The sequence below is a fragment of the Penaeus monodon genome, chromosome 16, assembly GCF_015228065.2.
Source record: "Penaeus monodon isolate SGIC_2016 chromosome 16, NSTDA_Pmon_1, whole genome shotgun sequence".
Classification (NCBI taxonomy): domain Eukaryota; kingdom Metazoa; phylum Arthropoda; class Malacostraca; order Decapoda; family Penaeidae; genus Penaeus; species Penaeus monodon.
In genome coordinates this window covers 26458628-26466777 of record NC_051401.1, presented here as the reverse complement: position 1 = coordinate 26466777, position 8150 = coordinate 26458628, and positions in this window count along the sequence as shown.

The following is an 8150-nucleotide window of genomic DNA, read 5'->3' as shown; positions in this document are numbered from 1 at the left end:
AATTATAAAATTTTAAATTATATTTTTATAATTTATATATATATTTTATATATATTAAAATATAAAATTTTTAAAATAAAAATATATAGTATATTACTTATAAAATATTTGTGTATTAAAATATATTTAAAATTTTATATTTAACGCATATTAATTTTGTATTCAGCTATGTGTATAAGTGTATTATAATGCATTATACATCCCATATATTTATAATTATAATTTTGCGTGTGTACACACACAAAACACATGTATAAGTAAAATATGTGGTGTACACACACACACAACACACACACACACACACACACACACACACACACAATATATATATATATATATATTTTATTTTTTATATTTTGATAGATAAAATGATAGAAGATAGATAAAATAATAGTAGAAAAGATAGATAGATATAAAATATAGATATATGTTTTTTTATTGGGACAAATTTTTTTGATGACCATTATACATATATTTTGGGATTCAAAATATTTTATATATATATATTTTATATATATATATATATTTTTAATTATATATATATAATATAATTTTATATATGAATAAATGTAAAATAATGATATAGGGTTTTATGTGGTGTGGTGTGTGTGTGTAAATAAATAAAATATTTAATATATGATATATAGGGGTTTAAATAATATATATATAATTTTATATTATATATTATATTTTTATATATATATAAAATATTTTTAAAAATATATATATATATAAATATATAATTATATATATTTTTATATTATATAAATATATTTATAATATTACCCAAATAGATATGTCTTTGGTGTGTGTTTGGGACATATGCATATGGCATATTTAAATAATATATATTTAAAATTAATAATTATATATATATATAATATTATATATATTTTAAAATAATATATATTATATATAAATTATATATATTTTATATATAAATATATATACACATTAAAACTTTTAAAATATATATTTTATATAAAATTTTATTACTATATATATATTATTATTAACAATACATATACATATTATACATTTTTATTAAAATATATAATTAAAAATATTATTTTAATTTATTAAAAATATATATTTTTATATATATACAAAAAGATATACAAATTTTAAATAAAATTTTTGATATTTAATACGCCCCCGAAAAAATATACATACATATTTTATACAATATATATTTTAATTTTAATATATTTTATATTTAAAATATATATATAAGATAAAAAATATATATATTTTAAAATAATAGATAAAATAGATAGGGAAAAACATATATACGCATTCAATATATTTTTATTTTATATATATATATATAATATATATATTAAAATATTTTATAATATATATAAGCATATTTTAATGTATTTAAAATATATATTTTATATGTAAAATATTGTGTTTGTTTTGGGGAGTGGTTTTAAAAAATAAGTTAATGAAAAAATGGTATATATATGGTTTTTAATAAAAAAAAAAATATTATATATATTTTATATATATATTATATATATTATATAAAATATATATATTATTACCTAAAATAAGGGTAGGTTTTGTGTGTGTGGTGTACATTTTCATTTTTTTATAAATATATATATATATTTTATAATATAATTTTATAAAATATATATATTAAAAATATTTTAAAATTTATATATATATATATTTATATAATTAAATATTACCACAAAAATATATCTTTTATATAAAATATATATATAAAATATATATATAATATAATAAAACATATTTTATATACATAATTTTTACATATATAGAGATTTTTTATATATATACACAGATATATATATTATATACTACATATATTTTTACAAAATATATGTAGATATAGGGCAGATCGATATGTATAATAAAGGTGGCGCCCCTGTTTGAGCAGCCGTTGGGGCCCCCTCCCCCATCCCCTTTGGGCCCCTAAAATCGATCTTACGCTTTTCTTTCCACTTTTACCACGACAGCCCCGCAAAAATCCCTTTGATAATTTTCCCAGTCTTGTCTTTTGGTTTGCCTCCCCTTTCCCCTGTTTTCCCATCACCATCCCCCTTTTCAGCAAGGGCTTTCTCAATAAATTTTACTTCCATCACCATGACCAATAAAAATTTTAAATTTTCCCCCTTTAAGATGTCCAACAGCCGCCCTTTAAAAATTTATTTTTCTCAGCCCCTTAAACTTCGTCTTTTTCGGTCAGCTAATACGCCCGTACTCGTCTGTAACAACCCATTTTTTAAAAATATTGATTTTTTCTTTTCTATCTACTTCAGCCCCAAACAATCAGAACCATATGATGCAATTGGGAAAATAAGAGGTTTCAAAAAAAAACCTCAGCTTTGTCAGTTTAAAGGGAATGCTTTTGGGCTTTCCAGATGTTATTGAGAGGGAATTGTGGGGTTTTTTGGAATGGGAATTCTTCTTTTTTTCTCCGGGGAAACAAAACATTTTGGGATTTGTTTTAAAAAAAGCTCCCCAAAATAAGTGGGAAATCTTTCACCAAATTTTTCCCCAATCATTCCATTGATTTTTTAACATGTTTTATCATTGTTCATTGCCGGTTATCTTTTAATCTTCATGATCTTAGTTTTCTGAATTAAAAACAACCAGCCCTTTTTGTTGTTCCCTAAATTTTTTCTAGGGGTGGGATTTAGTGATTTCTGCTGGAACAAAACCCATCATCGGCGTACCTCAGATTTTATTTTTTTGTATTCCCCCCCAAAATTTCCAACCCGTTTTCCCTTAAAAATTCTTAGGGGCCCCCCTCATAATTTTTTAGGGAAAATATGTTAAAGAGGTGCGGGAGAAGAAAGCAACCCTCTGGGACTCCGTTTGACTTTCGAACCATTTTGTTTTAAAAACCCCTAAGTGTTCTTGCAGCAGCTTGTTGTTGGTCATACCCTGGCTTTTATTGTTGGAGGGTGTTTTTTTGGAAATTTTTATATGTTTCCCCGTTATTCCAGAGGAATCGTGGGTCAACAGTATCAAAAAACTTTCACAAATCGATGGAAAAAACAGGTATAGGTCTTTTTTAGTTCTTGTTTTTTTTTCTTGAAAACCCAAATTTTTATATAGAATCTGGTTTTTTGGTACCCTTTTTCCCGGGGGGAAACCTGCTTGTTCGTCTGAATTCCTCTTTAAATTCAAACTTCATTTCCTTTTAGCCCCAAAAATTTTCAAAAAATTTTTCTCTCGTGCCTTTTTAAGCAATTGTCCCATTATTGTGGCCCTTGGATTTGGGGGCACCTTTTTTTGGTATTGGGGGAAAGATTGATTTTTAAACCCCCTCTTTTGGCCATTTCTTTATTCCCCTATTTTTGTACCCCCGGGGTTTTTAGAAGAAGTATTTTAACACTTTCGCCAGAATTTCTTAATTAGTTCCCGCTGTTTTTTCATCTATTCCCGGGATCTTTTTATTTCCCTTTTTCCTTTTCTTTAGGGGTTTTTTAACTTCGGTTTTAAACAGTGGGGGTGGTTTATCCTTCGTTGTCATTGAGTCCAAAATTAAGGGTTTTTTTAGATCCCCTTTTTCTTTTTTTTTATAGGTTTTGGAAAAAATATTTATTTCCCTCTATTCTTTTTACTCTTTTCCATCCATTAAAAAAAACCATCTTCAGTTTTGGGTAGTCCATTTTTAGATTTTTAAATTTTTGTGTGATGTTTCGTAATCCTTTGGGAGAGTTCTTTTTGTTGTTTATTGTTTTAGAAAAAAGTTTTCAATTTTCCCCCAATGTTCATTTAAATATTTTTCCTTTTCTTGTCGCCCAAAAATCTTTTTAAAATTTTTTTATTTTTTTTTTTTGTAAATTACTTTTTCAAAAGGGTTTTTGATACCCTTTTTTATTTTTTTGGCATCTTTTTGTTTTAATTTTAAATTTGTGTTTTTTTCAGATATTCCCGGGGGAATTTGTTTTTTCTTTTTGGGGATGGGTTTTTAAGCAGTCCTCAGCAGGAGTTCTTTTCCTTCTTCCCACAACTCATTTTGGGGTTTTTTCATCTTCACATTGATTGAGGTATTTCAAAATTTTTTTGACCCCTTAAAATTTTGAATTGTTAATTTAAGAATTTTTTAGTGAGCTTTAGGAAGGGGGGTTTTTTTTTTCTTTTTGGGGTCTTATTTTAAAGTCGATAGTTAGTAAATTTTTTGCCCCTTTAAGGTTTTTTTTTTTTTTTTGGGTTTTTAATTTTTTATGCAAATTTTCCATTTTTGGTTTAGCCCCAACCCCCTGTAGTCAATTTTGGGTTTTTCTGAAAAAAATTGAGCTTGCTGAGATATCTGAAAGCACAACTTCGATACCCTTCCCGAAAAAGTTTAGCTTGCCCAAGTTATCGAAAGCACAACCCTTTGTCAAATGCGAGATGCCCTTTTCTGAAAGCCCCAACTTCGTCAGAGGCCGGGCAGATGCCTTTTCCCGAAGAAAAATAAGTTGCCCCGAGTTACTATTGCCCCTGAAAAGATGCTTCTGAAGAAGAAGGTCAAAAGGGGATAATGTTCAAAGACATTCCCTAGCTGAAAGCACTTTTGGTAGCCCGCTAAAATCAGAGGATAAAGGGTTTTGTGCTAATTTGGGATATCAAAATTTGCTAACCATGGGAAAACAAAATTTGAAAAAAACGACGTATTTATAAGTCAAATAAACGAAAAAAAAAGAGGCCCTTTTTTGGAAAGAGGACGGCCCAAAAATTTTTGTTAAAAAAAAGTGAGTGTTTCTCAGGGGTTTTCGAAAAAAAATCACCAAATAATGACACTGGGGCCGCAACAACAAGTGTATGTATACATGCATAATTTCATTAAAACTTGGTTCACACGTTAGATATGAAAAATTTTTATATATTTATATATTATAAAAATTAAATTTTATAAAAATATTTTATATTTTTTATATAATTTTATATTTTTTTAATATATATAAATATGGGAGACATGATTTTAGATATATGGTTTTTATTGGGGACATTTATAGTATGTAATTAAAACATATAAAAGCATTCATATAAAATATATATATATATTTTAATTTTATATATTTTATAAAAATATATAAAATATATATACATATATTTTGGTTTTAATTTTTATAAAATTTTTTAATATAATATATATATATATATGTGTGTGTGTGGTGTGTGTGTTTTTTGTGTGTGTGTGTGTGGTGTTGTGTGTGTTGTGATGTGGTGTGTTGTATGTGTGTGTGTGTTTTGGGGGGTGGATAAATAAAAGATAAATGGGAAAATAGGGAAAAATATAAAATATAATATATATATTTTAAATTTTAAAATATTTTATATATTTTAATTTTTATATAATATTTATATTATTTTAAATATATATATATATATATATAATTTTATATATATAAAATATATATAAAATATATATATATATATTTTATTTTATAATATATATACCTAAATAGATAGTTGTGTGTGGTGGATACATATTTCATTAAAATTTTATAAAATATATTTTATATATATATATATATTTTATAATAATTTTATATAATATATATTATTTAAGTATAGGGGATCGTATACCCCAACACACACACACCCCAACACACACACACACAAAATATAATTTTTATATATATAAAATATATATATATTTTAATATATATATAATATATATTATATATATATATAATATATATAAAAAGGCATATATATACATATAAATATATTAGGGTAGAAAATATGTTATTATATATATATATTATATATATATATATGTATGTTATATACAGTGTGTTGATTTTTTAATATTTTATTTACCTATATAAAAAAAAAAAAAAAATTTTTTTTAAAAAAACTATGTCTATTATCTCTCTATCTATATATTACACATTATGGGGTGTATATATTTTATAAGATAATATATATATAAAATATATATATATTAATATTTTTATATATAATAATAATATAATATATATGTATGTTTTTATAATTATTATATATATAATATAATTAATAATATATAAATAATATATATATAAAATATATTTTTATATCCTTAGGTTTTGGTATATATTCATATATTTATATAAGGATATATAATATATATATAAAATTATATATATATATATATATAATATATATATATAATTTTATATATGCATGTGTGTGTGTGTGTGTGTGTGTGGGGGGTGGTGTGTGTGTGGGTGTGATTTGTGGTGTTGGGTGTGTGGGGTGTTTGGGGTGTGTGTAAACGAATAATATATAAAATATTTTAATAATATATAATATATTATATATATAATTTTATATATATAATATTTTATATTAAAATGTATATAATTTTTATATTATATATATAGATATATATTAAATTATATATATATATATTTTAAAATATAATAAAATAACATAATAATATTTGATTATATATATATATAATATATTAAAATATATATATATATATAAAAAAAATATAAAATATTATAATATATATGGATGTATATATCATTGTGGGGATTTTTTAATATATATTTAAACCCTTTTAAAATCTTCTATATCTAAAATTTTTCTCTTATCTATATTTTTATACCCCATCTATTTTTATGGGGTAATATTTTTAAATATATATGTAGGGTTTTTAAAGTATATATATATATTATTATATAAAATATATATAATATAATATATATATATATATATATATATAAAATCCTTTTAGGTTGGGAATATACAATTTTGTAATACAGATATATAAAAAATATATAATATATATTTCACTTTTACACACACACACACACACAATATTAAATATATTTTATAATATATAGAATTTTATAATATAAAATAACATAAAATATATATATGCATTTTTGTGTGTTGTTTGTGTGTGTTTTGGTTTTGGGGGTGTGTGGGGTTTTGTGTGTGTGTGTGGTTTTTGTGGTGTTTGGGGGGTGTGGTGTGTATGTTGTGTGTGGGGTGTGTTTTTGGGGGTTTGTGTGGTGTGTGTGTTGTGGGTGCGTGTGTGTGGGGGGGGGGGGTGTAAACGAAAAAATAATATATAATATAATAAAATAATATATTTTAATTTTATTAAAATATAAATACAAAATTTTATATATATATATTTTATATTAATATAAATATATTTTAAGGGATGTATTAAAAATTTTATTTTTTTAGTTTTTTGGGGTGTATATTAACTATATAATAGATAATATATAATAATATAAAAATAAATATTTTATATAATTGCAAAATTTTTTCCCTAAGAATATAATATATATAATATATATTATATAATATATAAATATATAGATATATTATATATTTTTTATATATATGCACTTGTGTGTGGGTGTGTGTGTCTTTTAAAAAGTATATATAAATACATTTTATATAATATATATATATAAAATAATTAATATATAATATATAATTATAATATATAATATATATTGAAAATATTTTGTAAATATTTAAAAATATGTTATATATTAAAAAATATATAGATAATATATATATATATATATATATTTTATATATATATTTTATTAGACACAATTTTGTTTATATACGTATGTATGCACACCACAAACAAAAATTTTAATACATAAATTCATTTCATATATATATATATATAATTATATATATAATATATATTATATAAAAATATATATATTATATATATATATTTTTAAAAATATGTAGAGGGTTTTCCCTTTTTTAGCCTATGCTCTTTTTTTTAGTCCAGTTGGTTCTTAGATGAGTGGGTATTCCCCCAGGTAATGTATTCGCAGGACACATTTTACCAATATATTTTCCAAAATTTTACAAGACAAAAAAAATGACAGTAAATGACATCCGCAAGGAACGGAACACTGGGGCTGGTAGAGGGGGTTTTCTTCCGATACAACTGGGTTTTCTGGCGGGGATATCGAGGGTGAGCGCAGCCCTTGTCACCCTCTTGAAAAAAAATGTTTAGCGTTCCCCAAATTTACGTTTCCCTTTTTACCCAAAAAGGAAGGGGGGGGAGACTGAAAATGTTTTCAGGCCCACCATTAGACGTGTGTGTGTGTGTGTACCCCACACACACAAACACAACACCCTACACACACCCCACACACACTAAACACACCCACACCCCACACAACCCCACCCCACCACACACACAC